At 25.7% G+C, this 18,818-nt stretch overlaps 1 protein-coding gene and 1 long non-coding RNA gene across 2 annotated transcripts in view; one reads left to right on the forward strand and one right to left on the reverse strand.

Annotated features, from left to right (window-relative positions):
- The window catches only part of LOC123301584 (serum response factor homolog), an 87,065-nt gene that overhangs the window by 26,269 nt on the left and 41,978 nt on the right, over positions 1-18,818 (reverse strand). The window lies entirely within an intron of this gene.
- LOC123301646 overlaps positions 1-18,818 on the forward strand; it is a 44,573-nt gene that overhangs the window by 5,983 nt on the left and 19,772 nt on the right. The window contains exon 2 of the long non-coding RNA XR_006535441.1: positions 2,083-2,526. This is a non-coding gene — a long non-coding RNA (uncharacterized LOC123301646). The remainder of the gene's footprint in view (positions 1-2,082; positions 2,527-18,818) is intronic.

Here is an 18,818-nt window from a genome sequence, read left to right on the forward strand (position 1 = left end):
GCCGATAAGAACACAAACCCAAAAAAAAAGGTTTTTTGTTTTTTTAAAATAAACTGTCAAAATTAATGCCTTTTTTTGTGTTTTCTTTATTGTAAAAATCAAGATAAAATAATTTTCATTTTTATTTATTAAAAGATAAAAAGTATTTAACGTGTTGAAATTGTTTAAGATGTTTTTATACAGTGTGTTCGCGGATAGAGGTAACTATACTTGTAAATTTTCTTATTAAGCATATTTAAAACTTCTAAATAATGTATAGGGTATCCAAAAATTTGAAATCACTATTTTTCTTTTTGGTAAACTATCTTTTCTTTTTATAAGTTGACAAATTAACACGCAATTAACAATTATGATCTCCCAGAAGCAGTAAATGAGCCATAATTTTCAATTTTTTTTAATAAAGAATGACTTTTTTTCATGAAATGTAAAATAAGATTACAAGTATAGTTACTTCTACCCGGGAACACTTTGTATGTATATTGTTAATAATAATAACATCTATAAAAACGATGTATATCCGTATACGCGTATATAGAGGCGCTGAATAATAAACCTCGCACGATGATGCTGCGATGTATTCAACTATATCGGCCGTGGCGCATGTAATTGGATCTCTCGAAGATATTTAACAAGATATAAATATCACACATATATACAAAATTAAGATTTTCAATGCAGATATCATGTATTTTTTAATTGCGTTTGCCGTCTCTGTTTTAACAGCATGTGAGATGCGATCTGGTGTACTCTGATACTCTGATCTTTTACCGAATATCATTTCTTAATTGCTTTTTTTTTTCTCTCTGATGTTATTTTCAATTTTCTTAATTTTTTTTTGGTTGGTAGTGCGTCGTCTGTCCGGCGCGACAACACCTCTTCATTTTATTAAAATTTTTTAATTAATCAATTTTTTAAATTATTATAATCTTTAAAACAAAATATAGTTTTTTAACTTCTCCGTGTACATGGAGCAATTTTAAAAAATGTTAAAATGAACGGTTAAAAATTAAATAAATTCCATGAAAATTCATCATGTTTCTTTCAAATTAGATTAAGAATTATTTAAAAAATAAAAAATTAGGGCAAATGTTATCTGATAAAAATCAAAATTTTTTATTTCTAATAAAATATATAAGCGAAATTGTGTTTCGTTAATTATCTCAAGGAATTTTGAAAATTTCTGATTAATTTAAAAAGTATTTTAAGTGGAAAATGCCACTGCATTTCTTTCTTGATTATCGTTTTTAATTTTGAGGAGTTTTTCATCAATAGGTATTAGAAAGTTTCATAATCAGAAAAGTAGAAAATAAGATTGACTTTAATTTATCTTCTAAGTTAAGTTTAAAGTTCGAAATACAAAATAAGAAATGTCTTCGTAAACTTATTCGTTGAATGCGTGGTCATGGTAGGAAAAATAAAACTGATGCCCTCAGTGAATAACTTTGGCATTTTGCCCTAATTTGCCCCCTCACGAGAAAACAATGATATTTACGAAAAATGATTTTAATCAAAAGTTGTTTACTTTTTTTTATAAACATTTTTTACATTTAAACTTTTGTTCTATCTCTAACGGTTTAACATAATCAAAACTAAAAATTTAGCATTTTTGAAAACCATGTTAATTTTTCGGACTATGGAAATTTTTGTGAAAACTGTATGGACCTGTGGGTTGGCTTCAATTGTTTCAAATTTAATATACTTTAAAAATGATAATAGCAAATAATGTCAAAAGCTCATAAAAAAATTTTGCAGTTTTTCACTTATAACGCAAGTAGCAAAACTTGTTTTTGCTTGCAAAACGTATTTTCATATTCCCTTAACGGATCCAAATAACATATTAAAAAAGAAGCTTTACATCGCTTTTTTGCCATTTTCTTGCATATGACTGATTTATTTTAAAATAAAGTCAAAGCAGATCGACGTATGCTAAAAATTCAAATTTAAACAGCTCTAAAAACCATAATAATTTAGTACCGTAAGGGGTTTTCAAAGTTTTCCAATACATAAATCATATTTTAATAATAAAATTTGTATACAAAATAAAGTGTTAAAATTGATGACTATAATGATTTTTTGTTACAGATGAAGGCAGTAACAATAATTCAAACTAATAATAACACCAGTGAGTGGAATTTTGCGTGTCTTGTTTCATACAATGATGAACAAGAACAACAATTTAACAAGAAGACGACGGCATAGCAAGCAAATATTAAACGGTGAACGCGGTGAACAGTACTTGAGAACATATAAAAAAAAAAAAAACAAAACATATTGATATTAAAATATAAAAAGCCAAAGGGTACAATTTCAAATCAATCAAATCATGTTCAATTGCGTGCCATGCCGCTGCGCTGCGTTCTTAACTCTATATAAAATGCATTATCATGTTTGGTTGCGTTGTACCAGCACCGCAGAAGAGAGAATAATTTTCAATCAGCACGAGTCGGTCTGATGTGAAGTCGTGTAAATTGTTGAAGATATTGAGAGATTGGAGGAAGCAAATCATAAACAGAAACTTCTCTAAAGGTATATATAATATATATTTTTATATTAAATTTAAAATTACAGGGAGAAAAATTTAATGGTTACTCTTTTTTTTTACTATCGCGTATTTATTTTTACAAATTTCAAACTATTTTCAAATGATCCCCTAATTATAATCAAAATAAATCAAATTTTATATTTAAAAGTATTGATATTGATATATCAAGGTATACTAATTTTAATCCTTGTAGCGCTTAGAAATATTGATGATACAAACAAAATTTGGGACTAGATGTTCATAAAATCACTTAATTAGTCCATTTCCGTTTGCCCGTTCGTTGACACGATAGTTCAAAAACGAAAAGAGATATCAAGTTGAACTTTCTCGGTACGTAAAAAGAGAGTTTAAGTTCGTAAATGAGCAAGATAGGTCAATTTGGTCTTGGGTGTGTAGGACCCATGTTGTAAACCGTTAGGGATGGGACAAAAGTTTAAATGCAAAAAATGTTCCTTTTAAAAAAATAAACAACTTTTGTTTGAACATTTCTTCGTAAACATCACTATGTTTGTCTGTGAAAGCGCAAATTAATGTAAAACTTTGTTGTCTATTTTCCCCCAAAACTATATCCTAAAAGATAGGCAGTTGAAAATTTGCAGATAGCTTCAACTATTGCCCTTGTGAAAAATTCACGAAAAACAAAAAAATTCTGTAAATTTTCGAAAACTAAAACAAAAGGCAACCTGGCAAACACTGACTTTCAACACTTTCTATACAGAGTATTTCAACAATTCACTGAATCAATTGTTTGTTTTCATTTGTTATCTAATTACATGAGTTCTTTTAATAAAATTTAAAAAGTTTAAACTTTATTTGATTAATAATTTCTTTTTAGATATAAATTATGTTGGTTAATCTCTGTAATTTAATACCATCAAAGCATATCCATATGAATCCAACATTTAACCACACGACAAACCACAGTCAAACCAACACAGACAGACAGACAGACAGACGTTTTAACCATATATAACTTTATTATTTAACACAAGAGATGTATAAACTATAAAGTCTATACACTAATAAGTATATAAGTAGTATTTTATAAATGATTAAATTTTTTATTTTTATTGTATTTTATATAAAATTACAAAGAACAAAACATAACAAACCACCTGTTAAATATCCATCCGTCCGTTCGTCCGGCGTGGTGCGTTATAAAATATTTTAAGTGATATAATCAACACTTAATTTAAGTGTTTGTACAACAACACAAACACGATAATCACATATATATTAACTAACTATATAGCTGTGTAAAGTGAAGTCATATAATTATTATATTTGTAATAGAAATATCAAATTAAATTAAAATTAAATTTAATTAAATGATATATTAAATGACAAAAGAATTACTTTTGTCATTTAATATGACCGCTATGTGTGTGTGTGTCTGTCTGTGGCATCGTAACGTCTAAATGGATGAACCGATTTCTTAGCTATGTTTCATGTGCGAGCTTAGAGTTTTGTACCCGAAAAAAACTAAAAAATGGGCGATGATTGTCAAAATTGATTCAGTTTGGAAAAGGCATGACATATAATTTTAACATATTCGTTGTGTGCGTAGTCATGGTAGGGACAATCAAATCGATGCCAGCGCTTTAAGTGAAAAATTTTGGAGTTAAAGGGGGCTGTTATGACTAATTTGCAATTCTTTACATGTTAATGTTATAGAAATGTCAAATTAAAATTATTGAAAAACACGAATTAATTAAACTTAATGCATTAAAAATTGTGAAAATAAGAAATCAAATTGAACAAATATTATTTTTCAAATGTAAATTATCATAATTATTTATTTAAATTTGTGAGTCAATAATATTAAATTTTCAATGTAAGTCATAAATGCAATCCATACAATTATATATGCATCCATACAATTCTATTATTAAAGTAGTGTATCGTTACCATGGAAACGAAACTCACGCACGGAGCGAATAAATAACAACTATGGAAATGAATGATCAAATAAACATGGCTCAATTCATTTCGAAAAGTGAAATGGTAAAATAATTAAGTAATTTAAAACAATAATTCAAAAGAATAAAGTCAACTCAAATATCTCAATTTTAATTAAAATATTTCCAAAAATTTGTCCAAAAAAAATCATAGCTCTCTAAGTATACTTTTCATCTCATCTGATGACCTTGACCATCACTTTGATATTGATTTAAGAAGGAGTGTTATGAGTTTAAAGTGTTTATCAAGCTAAAATTTTTATATCGTGCTTTTTCTTATATTTTCTGATAATAATTTATTATTAGTAATTTTGTCTTAAAAATAAAACGTGAAAAAGAATTATTTTCAATTGATTTTAGAGAAAAATAAACAATTTTTATGGCTTTAATCTTAAAATCCATCTTTCTCTAAAAAATATAAATTTTCATAAACAATTTACTTAAAAATATCAAGAGATTCATATCAAAAAATATATAAAATGTATTTATATATAAATAATACATAAAAAAATCAGTCAAGTGAGAGATTAACTCACTTGGAAAGGGTTCTATATTGTATTATAAAACACCCAGTATTGTAGTTATTATTTCATCATAAAGTCTTCAAATATCAGAAATCGAAAAAAATTTTCTTAGAAAATGGATTCGCAATTTGCGTACTTTTATTCTATCCTTACATTTTACTTTCATGAAATTTGTCGCGGGTTTTTAAAAATTTTTAAATTTTATCAATTTCTCTTGTAAGTGGATTAATTTTAAAAACTTAAGAAATGAATTAGAAAAGGAAAAAACTAAGTGTCACCGTCCATATAAGGGATGTAAGAGCAGGGTAGATTAAGGGTTGAAATTATTTTTATCTTATTTTCAACTTTGATGATGAATTTTGTTATAACTTCATGAATGTAGACGAAAAATAAGAATAAAATTTTTCGATATGTGTCTTGGTTTTCGAAATATCGAAAGCTGAATAATTAAACAAAATTTTCAATTTTCGATATTTTGAAAATTACGCCAGGTATTGAAAAATTTTATTCTTACTTTTGGTCTTATATCGTCAAGTTATAACATAATTTATCATCAAAATTGAAAATATATATTTTTTAAATTTGTGCCCCCACGACCGTGCTCACACATCCTTATTAAACAAATAATTATGTTAGTTGTTAAACTTTTTGTTTTACTCTTGAGTTACGGAATTTAAATAATGCCAATTGAACATTATATAATAATGTTATTTAAAATCTACATATTATATAAAAATTTCTTTTACTTTGTAGCAAATACAACATATTTTGTTTATATAAAATAAAACAATTGAACATCTATCTTAAAAAGATGTTGTGATGGTTAAGTAAGAAACAAGATGGTTGTTTGTTTGTTTTGTTTGGGTAGTAAGTTAGAAGAAGTAAAAACAAAAACGTCAAATAGTTATTGACTAAAACATAACTTTGTATTGAAAATCATATAAATCAAATCAAAACAATAATAGAATAATCACTTTTTAAAACTTTACTTTACGATTATACATATATTGAATAAAATTTTTATTCTTTTACTTCCTTGTGTAAAGACAAGAAGAAGGGATTTTCACAGTTCTTAACGAAAGTATCCTTCTTGAATATTTCTGAATCATTAATTTCAAATTTACTATGAAATTTTATTAGCAAATTTACTTGAACTATTTTCGGTAAACTCTAGTTTTCTCATAGCTAAACAACAAACAAGTCTTTCCTTCTCAAACAAACATAAATCTTATTCTGATTCAAGTAAAAATATCACTTAATTCCAATAGAGAATATTAATGTATTTTTTTTTAAATATTTTTAATTCATTGTTTACACCGTTATAACAAAGAAAAAAAATATAATACTGCTTAAAAATGTTGTATTTAAGTGTAAAAAAATATTTAAAATACATTATAATTTTGAGATATTTAAACACAGTTTTTTGGCGCTCTCTGTTGATGACATATAAGTACGTGATCTGTCAATTGGTGACAGTTCAATGTATAATTTACACTTTAAAAAAATGAATTTATAACACAGAATTTACACTCGTTATTATTAAGTTTTCTAATAAAAAGCCGTAGAATAATATAATTCAATGAAATACCATATAAAATGTAAGTAATTAAAATCATACAGTATGTCAACAAATTTGACAAGCCCGTACTATGATGTCACGTCCGTATAAAAATTTGAATTTTAGAAATTTTTAAATGCCCTCACTGAATTTGTACTTTTATTAATTAATTTTAAGTAATTAAAAAGATATTAATTACTAAAAAAATTGTTTTGGTTGAAATGTGCAGTCATTAAACGTTACGGAAGAAAAATATTTGAACCAAATTTAAATTTCATAAATATTCCCTATTGATTTTGTTATTTTATATTCCTAAAAATCAATCTTTTTGGGCTAGTTTATAGCCGTACAAGGAAGTCTTGTAGTGTTTATATCAAATTTTTTTTCCTAATATTTAAAACCATGTTGTTTTATTAGAATAAATAATAGGCAGTAGATAACTAACTTATCAAGCAACCATCACATTTATAAGTATTATAGGTATGGTATATGGTTTGATACAGTGTAAATTATTATTATATTTTTAAATATTATATTATATTATTATTATTATATTAAAAACATGAAATAGGTGTTTATTTAAAAAAAAAACTTATATAATAATGTTATTATTTAATAATGCGCGTGATATATCGTGTTATTTATTTAATATATATACAATTATTTATGTCTTATTAACAAACGAACAGGCATTATTATTGGTACTGGGTGATTTTATGACATTCATAGAAAATTATTCTCCCATTCTTAGTAAAATTTGGTAGTGAAGAAACTATAAAAGTAAAATATTTTAAGAATTTCTAGATCAATAACAACAATTTCTTGTTTTATATAATATGGTGGGAGCGCAAATAACATTTGAAAGATATATATTTTCATATTGATAAGTTTACAATTGAGTTCTTCCTTGCACCTCCACCATAAAACGATAATAATTGGGTACAGTCATAGTGAACCAAGTAACATTTTGCTTTCCATTCTACACTCATCGAAGTGCACATTTGCCATAATTCTCTTCGAGAAATTCGAATCTCTTACTTCATGGAGAATTAAAGTTTAGTGACGAGTTTGTAACGCTTAAAATTATTGATACTACGAACAAAAGTTTAGTATAAGCATTCATAAAATCACCTAAATAGTCCATTTAAAGATGTCTGTCCTTCCGTGGACGCGATAACTCAAAAACGAAAAATAATATCAAGCTAAAATTTTTACAGCGTACTCAGGACGTAAAAAGTGAGGTCAAGTTCGTAAATGAGCATCATAGGTCAATTGGGTCTTGGGTCTGTAGGACCCATCTTGTAAACCGTTAGAGATAGAACAAAAGTTTAAATGTAAAAAATGTTCCTTATCAAAAATTAAACAACTTTTGTTTGAAACATTTTTTCGTAAACATCACTGTTTACCTGTGAGGGCGCCAATTAGGCGGAAATTTTATAATATGTACTATACTTGATTATCAGTTATGTATGTGTCACATGTTTGTATGTGTAATGTGATAAAGAAATCAACACTGACTATGCATGGTATTTCAACAATTAACTCAGTCAATTGTTTGTTTTCACTTGTTTTAAATTAGGATTAATATATTCTAAAATTATTGTATCTTTAAAACAAATTTACAAATTTTCTTATGGGATTCGTTACCACCCAAGAGAAATCACCTGTTATCAAGTAAAAAAAAAGTGAACAAAATATGAAATTAGTTTTACAATTTATAAGTACACATGTTTAAAGAATATTATAACACAGATTCAGATTATAGTGTTTAAATATGTGGTCTATCTGTTCAACATACAAACATGCGTCTGTCATTATTCTGTTAACCAATGGTTTTTATATGGTTTTATTTTATATATATATTTTGTTATCAGATAAGATATCAAAACATAAGTATTATAAATAAAACTATAATGAACGAAAACGGTACATTCAACACACTCACAACATACAAGATATATTTACTATTGGCATGTTCAATCAAATCAAACTTTATTTTAATATAAACACAAAATTATTATATTTTATATATATACACTCTATTACTGGGTAATTCACTCTTAGTTTATACAGTTAAGGTGATTGTAAATCTACAGTATTGTAAAAAAAAGTTTTGATTTATTGCACGGTACATACATATAAACCAAATACATTTTTTGAAGACAAGTAATGAGTATTTTTAACTTTACAATACCACGCAACTACAAAAATATATAATATATTGTGCGCAAGTGATGCTTATAAATTTGATAATATAGATATCGCTCTTCAATCATGAATACTCTAACCAGAGTCGTCTCTGTTCATTAAATGATGGATATTGGATGAACTCATAATTAAATTAAAATTTTGTTTTGATATCATCGACAACCTTATATTTTTATGGTATTATTATAAACTACAAGATTGTCTAAATATTTTAGATTGTTTTTTATCACACTCTCTAGATTTTTTGATATAGAAATATCCAATTGAAAAGGATAACCTTTATGATTCATCATTTTTTCAACCAACTTTGAACGATAAAAATAATAATAAAAAACCCGATGACATAGGAATTTTTTGTGATTTTTGAAAACTTTGTTAATCAAAAAATATTTTAGATCTGATTAAAATGAGATTATATTTACTCGAATATGATCGAATTTACTATAATAATACCGTTAATACAAAACTTTTAATACACTATTTCATTATTTATATATAATAAATATATTTTGATCTAATTTTAATTTATTATAAAATATATTACCAACAAGTAAATAATTGAAAAATACATATTCAATTATTTAATTAATTAATTATTTATTTTATTAAATTTATATTTAATTAATATGTTTTTAAATATATTTTAATTTATTTAAAGTTTATATATATAAAAAAAAAACTATCATATATAATTGAAAAAAATCTGACACAATAGTGTTAATAAGTTTAGAAAACCACACACGTTGAAATGAAAGTATTTAATATTGATACGACTTAACTCAGCTCAGAGTTTACTCAGAGTTAGTGCAGTATTTTATACCTACTTGTCAAATTCAATTGTACACAAAACAATTAAAAAATTTTAATTAAATACAATATAAAATTTTTAATTGAATTTAGAAGACTAATTCAAAATCTTTATTTATAAGATGATTTATTTTTGTCATTAATTTTGGGTTTTTTTGAGAGCAAAAAAATTTTTTGTTTGTTTTGGATATATTCCTACTATCTGATATGGAGTGACCCAATAAAATATTATAAACAAACTTCTGAAAATAACGTTCCTTTACACTTTTTGGGTTCAATATATTTTCAGCAAAATAGGACGGACTTTATTAATTATCTTTTAATAAAATGGAGAATTTCTTAATTGATATTAGTGCTACAATTTATCCTATAAAAAGATTTTGAGTCTTTATTTGAAACATTCTTGTCATGCCCAAACATCCTTAAGCAATTATAAAATGAATAAATTTTAAAAAGTGTTAAAAATTTAATATCAAATTTAACATACTCAAAAAAAAAACAATAAACCATCTGTACCCGGAATGTTATTTTTTGATTAAAAAAACAATAGCGCCCAATTAAATTCTTATTATTATTATCAAAAAAAATTATATTGTTGATTAAAATACAAGTTGAAAGGGTCACAATTCTTTTGTTTTTTTCCCGTACAAAATGCGAACGAGTACCTTGTCTCTTTTGATATTCACTTTTTTTCTTTTCTACGATAAAATTTAATAAATTATTGAACACTTTTTGTTATACACCGTAATGTGATTAAAACACAAAAAAACGCAAATCAGGTTTTATTTTTCGCTTCAATATATATGAATGTATGTGCAACAAACAAGATATTAAAACAATGGGAATCATGAAACATTGCATTTAGTTTTCAATTGTTTATATGTAGTGTTGGTGAATTCTTTTTTGTTTAAATCGTAAATTGACCACTAATTAGGCGTATTAAATTCAAATTATTTTTACCCACAGTTTTTAAAATATCTAAAGTGTTTTTTTTGATAATAATAATTAATTCATTTGTTAAACAATTTTAATGAATTTTATAGTTTAAATATTTTTCCTTTCGAAAAGTCCGATTCATTATTTATAATTCTTCAAGTATTCTAGGACTAACTTTGTATTTATCGAAAACTCGCAACCAAAACAACGCGATAGGCTCTTTTGGTGTTATCTTGATATAGAATGAAACGTGAAAAATCTTTGAATTTGCGAAAAGTTCTAAAATAAAATCAATCGAACTGTTTAAGGATGTATGAGCATGACAACAATGTTTGATTTAAAGGCTCAAAATTTTTGTATAGGTAGACTTTTACTCAAAGAATGTGTGGTTGAAATTTCAGCTAAGGTGCCCATGGAAATTTTTAAGATCATTGAAAATCGATTAAATACATTGCTCTTTCGAAGAAATCTCAAAAAAAACGACATAGTTCGAAAGTTTTTGAAAATTTTCACTTGGAAAGAAAACATATTAGCAATGATAAAGAAAAGAAAAAAAACCAAGTGTCTCCGAACAGGGAAGACTTAGGGTTGAAATGATTTTTATCGTATTTTCAACTTTGATGATGAATTTTCTGAGAACTTCATGAATGTAGACGAAAAATAAGAATAAAATTTTTCGATATCTGCCTTGGTATTCGAAATATCGAAAGCTAAATAATAAAACAAAATTTTCAATATTTTGAAAATTACGCCAGATATCGACAAATTTTATTCGTACTTTTATCGTGAAGTTATGACATAATTCATTATCAAAATTGAAAAATTTTTCAACTCTTTCACCAATCATACTTAATATTTCAACTTCCATTTACCAATAAAAAGTTCATTGGCAGTTAATAGATGAATAACATCAATAAAAAACTGTATCTTTAAAAAACAATTTAAGTAGTATATTTAACTAGGTGATAAATGGTGATCGTTTTTTCATATTTATTTCGGAGATAAGTTATAACTGATAAATAATATCTATAATCAATTTACATGGTGTAATTCAGAAATATATTGGCTTTAGCCAATGATTATAATCTGGATCGAAATAAATGTATATATTTATGTACACATTTTTAAAATTATATACTCTTAAAATTATTTATCGAACGTGTAAAAGTGTTAAATTATCTACACACACAAAAATTGGGTGTTAAATAATTGAAAAAAAGAATGATTATTTTTAAAATTACTCAAATAACTTAAGTAGGTATACTTAAAGTAAAACAAGTGAAAACAAACAATTAACTGAGTTAATTGTTGAACTACTGAATCGTTTATTTTATCATGTCATATAAGTAAAGAAAGATAGTCAAACATACATACATGTCACACACACATACTATACAATGTTCGAACCTAATTTGCGCCCTCACGGGTAAACAGTTATATTTTCGAAAAAATGTTTTCAGCAAAAGTTGTTTATTTTTCTAAAAGGAACATTTTTTGTATTTAAACTTTAATCCTATCTCTAACCGTTTAGAAGATGGGTCCTACAGACCCAAGATCCAATTGGCCTATGTTACTCATTTACGAACTCGAAATCACTTTTTACATCCTTAGCACGTTATAAAAATTTCAACTTGATATTTTTTTTCGTTTTTGAGTTATCGTGTTGTTTGTCGTTTGTTCAAAGTATCAATAATATTAAGCGTTTCAAACTTGGGACTAAACTTAGTATACCTTGATATATATTCATATACATGGTATAAAAATATATATTTTTTTTAAACCGCAGAATTTAATTCACCTAAAATTATTTAGTTTTACGCCTACTCTTAACATGAAAAATTGATAATCAATTATTTTCATAAAAATCGAAAAAAAATCTATTCTATTGAGATCTATTTTTTTTTTGTTAAAAGCATGTGTGGTTACAAAAGTACATGTATTTATTTTTGTAAAAATGCCTGAAAGTATTTTAACATCGATTTGATATAAAAACCACAAAAATTTAAAAAAAAAAAAATATAATTTATGTTTTTTGAACTAAATTTTTTTGAAATTTTAATGCTAAAAATTATATAAAGCAACAAATTCTTATAAAATTTAAAAAATCGTTAATAAATAACAAGCAATTCTGTCTTTCATTATCATCTAAAGGGTAAAAAATTATAATTTATGAAAATTTAGAGTAAATTTTTCCATAAATATCATAATTTTTGAAATATTGATAAAAATTTAGAGAAAATCACTTTTAGAAAAAATAACACACAAATGCCATTCACTTCATCACTTTTAAATATATTTTATTGGAAAAACGAGTACCTCTTGTTATAATTTTCTTTATATCCAAATATTTGTCATGCTTTTAACTAATGAAAATTACTTTTCCAAATTATTCTTAAGAAAATTGTTACATAAAAAAAACATACCTTTTAAAATACTTCAATATAGGATTTAAATGTTAAAAACACGAACTTTAAAAGCTCAAATCTATATATTTCACACGTAAATATTTTTGGGAACGTTCTTACTAGAAAAAGAATTCGTAAAAATCAATTTTTTTATTTTAAACCATTATGTCCATAATTTTTGGTTATGTTCATTTGTTTTTGTTTATGATAATTAAGTCTGATGTTAGTAACAATTTATATTTATAAAAATTTTATAAATTTTTATAGTTTCACTGAATTTGACACTATTGACGCTAATTTCATACGGTTGCCGACTGAATGACTTTTCTTTTTAATTTTATTTTATTTTATTATAAAAATTTCAAATAAATTATTATATCACTGATGAAACAATATATTTATTTAATAATTTTAAATTATTTAAACTATTTTTATTAGATTTTTTATAAGAAAATAAGTCTTTTTAATTGAGATACTATTTTTGGCGTCTTTACTTCACGATATCAGTGTAACCAACTATAAAAACGTTAAAGATAGAAAAGTTACATAGATATTGCCAATCGCGTAAAACTTATTCAATCTTTTTAGTCAAGAAAATTTTTAATTAAATTGATTATTTGATAATCAAATAGAATAAATCAATAATTATTAATTTTTCCTGTATAATTTCCATAATTATTAAGCATAAAATTTATAGTATGTTTAATGGAAAATCAGCTAAATGTTTTTTAATATTTCAACTTTTTTAAACCGTAGCCAATGATAATTCAACTTGCTTTATTTTCACATTGGAGGGAGCAGTTTTGATGAGCAACAGAAAAAAAATTCTAATATTTTCACGAGACAAAATATATCGAAAAACTATTTTGAAACAGTCACGATTTTGTACTCAATTATTATACCATACATATATGTAATATGCAAAGTATACTAAGTTTAGTCCCAAGTCTGTAACGCTTAGAAAAATATTGATGTTACGCATAAAATTTTGGTATATGTGTTCATAAAATCACCTAATTAGTCCATTCTGGTTGTCCGTCCATCCGTCCGTCTGTGGACACGATAACTCGAAAACGAAAAAAGATATCAATTTTTGGATATGTAAACCGTGAAAAATACTAGCTTTTCTTACTTTTGGTGCTTTTTGCCTCTATCGGAAACGAGAAAATGTGTCGCTCTTATCTATCACCGCCTAACGGCCAATAATTTGGTCTCAAAACCATGAAAGACTTATATTATTAAAATCATTTCAAGGAACATATGTCCTTAGAATCATGTCAAACCATAAATGTACACACACACACACACACACATAAAAGTACCGCATGTTTTTGGTAACGCTTGATTGCGTACACACGCGCGACCAATTTATAAATAAACATCCTGGTATATGAAAATAATAATAATAAAAAAATGTAATAATTTGTTAAAACATGAATGCTTATAAAAGTATGTGTTATGAGAGATGATATTTTTATTAAAACACAAGTGAATAAAGTCTTTTTTTTTTTGTAATGTTGCGTTCTTTGAAAGGGCCTTAAGGCTTTTTTTTAACATGACTATAACTCTCTAAGGTTGGGTGCATATTATTGGCATTTCAATTGCAACGAGATGAATATATGTATGTTAGTTTACTCAGTAGCAAATGCTAAGCTGCTTAATGTATCACATATATTCTTGAGTAACCTCTGTTCGTTGTCTTTTCATATCTTAACTAAAATATTAAATTGTTTAAATACCATGTAGATAGTAGATAATTACAAGCTTAAAGAAAGCAATCTTTATCTTTAATCGATTTAATTTGGATGACAATGCATATTTATGGTATAAGCATAACATATTTTCCCGTGGCTTCCACCATAATTGATCATATATGCGAGAAGGCAAGTTTAGACTTGTGATTGAATTTATTTGTACCTTATTTTCAACTTTGATGATGAATTTAGTTTTAACCAAAATTGCTCGTACATCTTGAAAGATTTTTACATTTTAATCTGTAGAAGGTGGAGTAATATTATCGTAATTGTATGCGTTCATTCGACATTTGCTATTCACAACATGTTAAATTCCTAATTTTTAAGGAGATATGCAAGGATTGAAGAATACTAGGAAATTCAATAAAACTTTATAAATATATTTTTTGATTAACAAAGTTTCCAAAAATCACAAAAAATTCTTAGGTCATCGGACTTTTTATTAATTTTTGTATCGTTCAAAGTTGGTTGAAAAAATGATGAATCAAATAAGGTTATCCTTTTCAATTGGATATTTCTATATAAAAAAAAATCTAGAGAGTGTGATAAAAAACTATCTAAAATATTTAAACAATCTTGTAGTTTATAAAAAATACCATAAAAATATAAGGTTGTCGATGATATAAAAACAAAATTTTAATTAAATTATGAGTTCATCGAAGATCCATGATTTGATGAACAGAGACGACTATAGTTAGAGTATTGATGATTGAAGAGAGATATCTTTATTATCAAATTTATATGAAGCACTTGCACACAATATATTATATATTTTTGAAGTTGCATGGTATTATAAAGCTAAAAATAACTTTAACTTTTTTAATTATATGAAAACTTTACGTTAAATTTTTTCAAAAAATTATTTTGTACGTATTAGTTACCAATTAATAACAAATCAAAAATTAGATTTGTATCTACTAATTGTCGTAATGTCCGATTAAAGATAAAATTCAAAGATAAAATTCTGATAAATTTTCAACTAGTTTTTCCTATCGTATACATTGTATAATATTTTCAGTAAGTTAAGTACGGTTTGAATGCCCATTAGCTTAGTTAAGTAAGAAGCTGTGAAGTGAAAGATATATTTCTCTCACTCGCTTTAATCATATTTTTTTTTCTTCAAGAAATATGTTATAATAAATAATTGCTATATTGTGTGCGATCTTGGATCGGATATTGAATCTCTCTATGCAATATCTTTAGTGTAAATCGTGCGATTCTGTGTATTGGTCACAAGATCAAACTGATCGATACGTTGATCGATTCATTGCGATCGATAATGCTTAAAGGCACATATTTTGTTGCATTATATATTTCATACGGAGTGTTTCTAAAACTTATTTACACTTTATCACATGATATTTCATAATAATAATATAATCATAAATATTACATTTTATTACCCGGACACCCGGTATTATACAATGCACTAAGTATTTTGCATGAGATAAATTGAATGTCGAAAGTATTTTTCAGTCTAATTTATCAAAACGTTATATTAAGGATTTCTATTCTATTCTATTTTTTAAATTACTTTAAGCATTCCCAAGAAAATCGAAAGTTTAATAATTAAACAAAATTTTCAATTTTCGATACTCCAGAGTCGAAATATCCGAGTTTCAACCATCTTAACACAAATTCGGGAACACGTAGCCAGTCCACTTTCGTACTATTATAAATTAATTAAAAAATGACAGTTTTTGGAAGTCCCTTTGATGTTTTTACCCACCAAACTTTCGGTCAAGTTCAATTGATTCGTAAAGGTACCCACAACATACAATAATCCGGTTTTATAGGTATTATTGAGACGTGACTGAATTTACAACTTGATGATCGCCGATTTTGTTCTATAAAACAAGGAACAAAACAGCACCACCATCACATTAAAATCGCATCTCATATGTGAACATGAATTTAATCGTATATGTATACAGGGCGCATTTTTTTCAAGTTGACATACGCTTTTTTTTAAGTTGATAACATAATATTAGTTTCAAGGGCACACATTTTATACCGCCATCGAATTCGATCTAAGTTTTCAGGTTCAATTAAAACCTCACTTTGATTCATAACTGACAAACATTAGATGAACGCTTTAAATAAGAAAGTTGTTCTTTACAAACACGCAAACATTTTTTGTTTGAAACATTTTTTTGTAAGCCCAATTTCGCAGAAACAATTATACGAAATAACAATTTTGGGTAAAACTTTTCAGTCCGTTTTTACCTAAACTGTACGGTTTGCGGAAAAATGTTTCGGACAAAAAATGTTGCTTTTTTAATAAATAACAACTTTCTAATTTAAAGTGTTAATCTATCGATTACCAGTTATGGAATAGACTGAGCTTTTCAGTGAGCATGAAATCCTAGGTGCAGTTTAATGCCTGCGTAAGATGTGAGCCTACACATCCAACATTTTTCGCTTGAAGCATATTTATCGATAAATCTTGTTTTTCGAGTTTCAAGCATATAGAATATTACACACAGAGAACGCCATGGCCCAAAGTTTGCGATATGATGAATGAGAGAGAAGACTGCCAATTAGTTTCTATGTGCCTTTGTCTATTGTTTACATTACACAAAATCTCTATGCATCATATGATTATGACATATGACTATGACAAGGACACATAGGAAATAACTGGCAATCTTCTCTCTCATTATAATATCGTATCCACTTACAAGCTAGCAAATACCTTTCGCGTTATCTATGTATAATATTTTGCGAGTTTCAAGCATATGTCAACTTAAAAATAAAACAGCCTGTATATAGCATGTATGTAACCAATGTAATAATGTATATATGCATGAATGCAAAAAGTCACTTATGTTATTTATGCTAATAATTTTCAATATTAATAAGCAGAAAATGTATAATTTGTGTGTTCTCTTATGTTTTTATTTTTTTAAATAACAACATGCCCGTTTGTCCGTCTGTCCATAAAATCAGTCTGTCCGCCCATACATGGTGTTCACATAATAATTATCGATCAATACATAAGATAATTACATCAAAAAAAAAGTTATTGAAAATAATATAAGCCCAAAAAAAAATATGCATAAAAAATATGCGTATTTTTAAGGTGGTTCTTTCGTGATAATATCAAAGCTAAAATATTAATCGCGACTTTTTTCGAATAAAAATTGTCGATTTAAATGCTCAAAGTTTTTTATAGGTATACTTAAAGAATAGGTTTAAAGGTTTATAGGTTTACTCAAAGAATATGTGATTAAAATTTCAGCAAAATTGAAAATATATTCCTTGATCATTACTTGTTTAGTGACTTTACGAATAAACCACCTTAGGTACTTCACTTATAGTTTTTGCAATGAGTCATTTAAAAACAAAAAAAAAGTTAATTAATAATTTTTAAAAAAATGAAGAAAAAAAATATATAATTATAGCTTTCAAGTTTTTTTGATAGTATGTTTGCATTGTAAATTCTTATAATTAAAACGGCATGGCAGAACTATAGAAGCATAATTATTAATTTATTAAACAAATTACATTTGGACCAAAATAACACATATGCAAAAAAGCAGATGCAAAAATTATGTTAAGAAGAAATAACAATCTTAAAAATATATTTTTTTTAATTTTTGAAAATATGTCCAAAAATAGAGAGAGTGGTACCGTGAAACTGTCGGTAGGAACTATGTTCCTTTCGGTATAAGTTATGTATTGTTGAATTACTATCCCAAGAGTCCTGAAGTTTAAAATTAAAAAAATTCGATAACGATTTATCGCAATATATTATCGAAAGAGATACCTGCATTTTAAATAAAATATAATAATGACTCAACTTCTCAAGTAACATATATGAATAAAATATGCATTTTTAAAAACATACCAGAAATATTTAAATTCATATTATAAACAATAATAAAATGATATGATTTTAAAATATGTCAATCGAACAATAATAATATTAATATTAATAATATTCAATAAATATATATTTTTATTATTTTAAATTTATCGTTTTACTAAGAACTTTAATATATATAATATGTTATGTTATTATCAAGTACCGAAAATAAACATTGAATCGAAAAAACAACTCAAATTCTCAAATTTCTCAAATAATTTATCAGCTTTTTCTATCAGAGAAAATAGTTACTACTAT

The sequence above is a fragment of the Chrysoperla carnea genome, chromosome 5, assembly GCF_905475395.1.
Source record: "Chrysoperla carnea chromosome 5, inChrCarn1.1, whole genome shotgun sequence".
NCBI lineage: Eukaryota > Metazoa > Arthropoda > Insecta > Neuroptera > Chrysopidae > Chrysoperla > Chrysoperla carnea.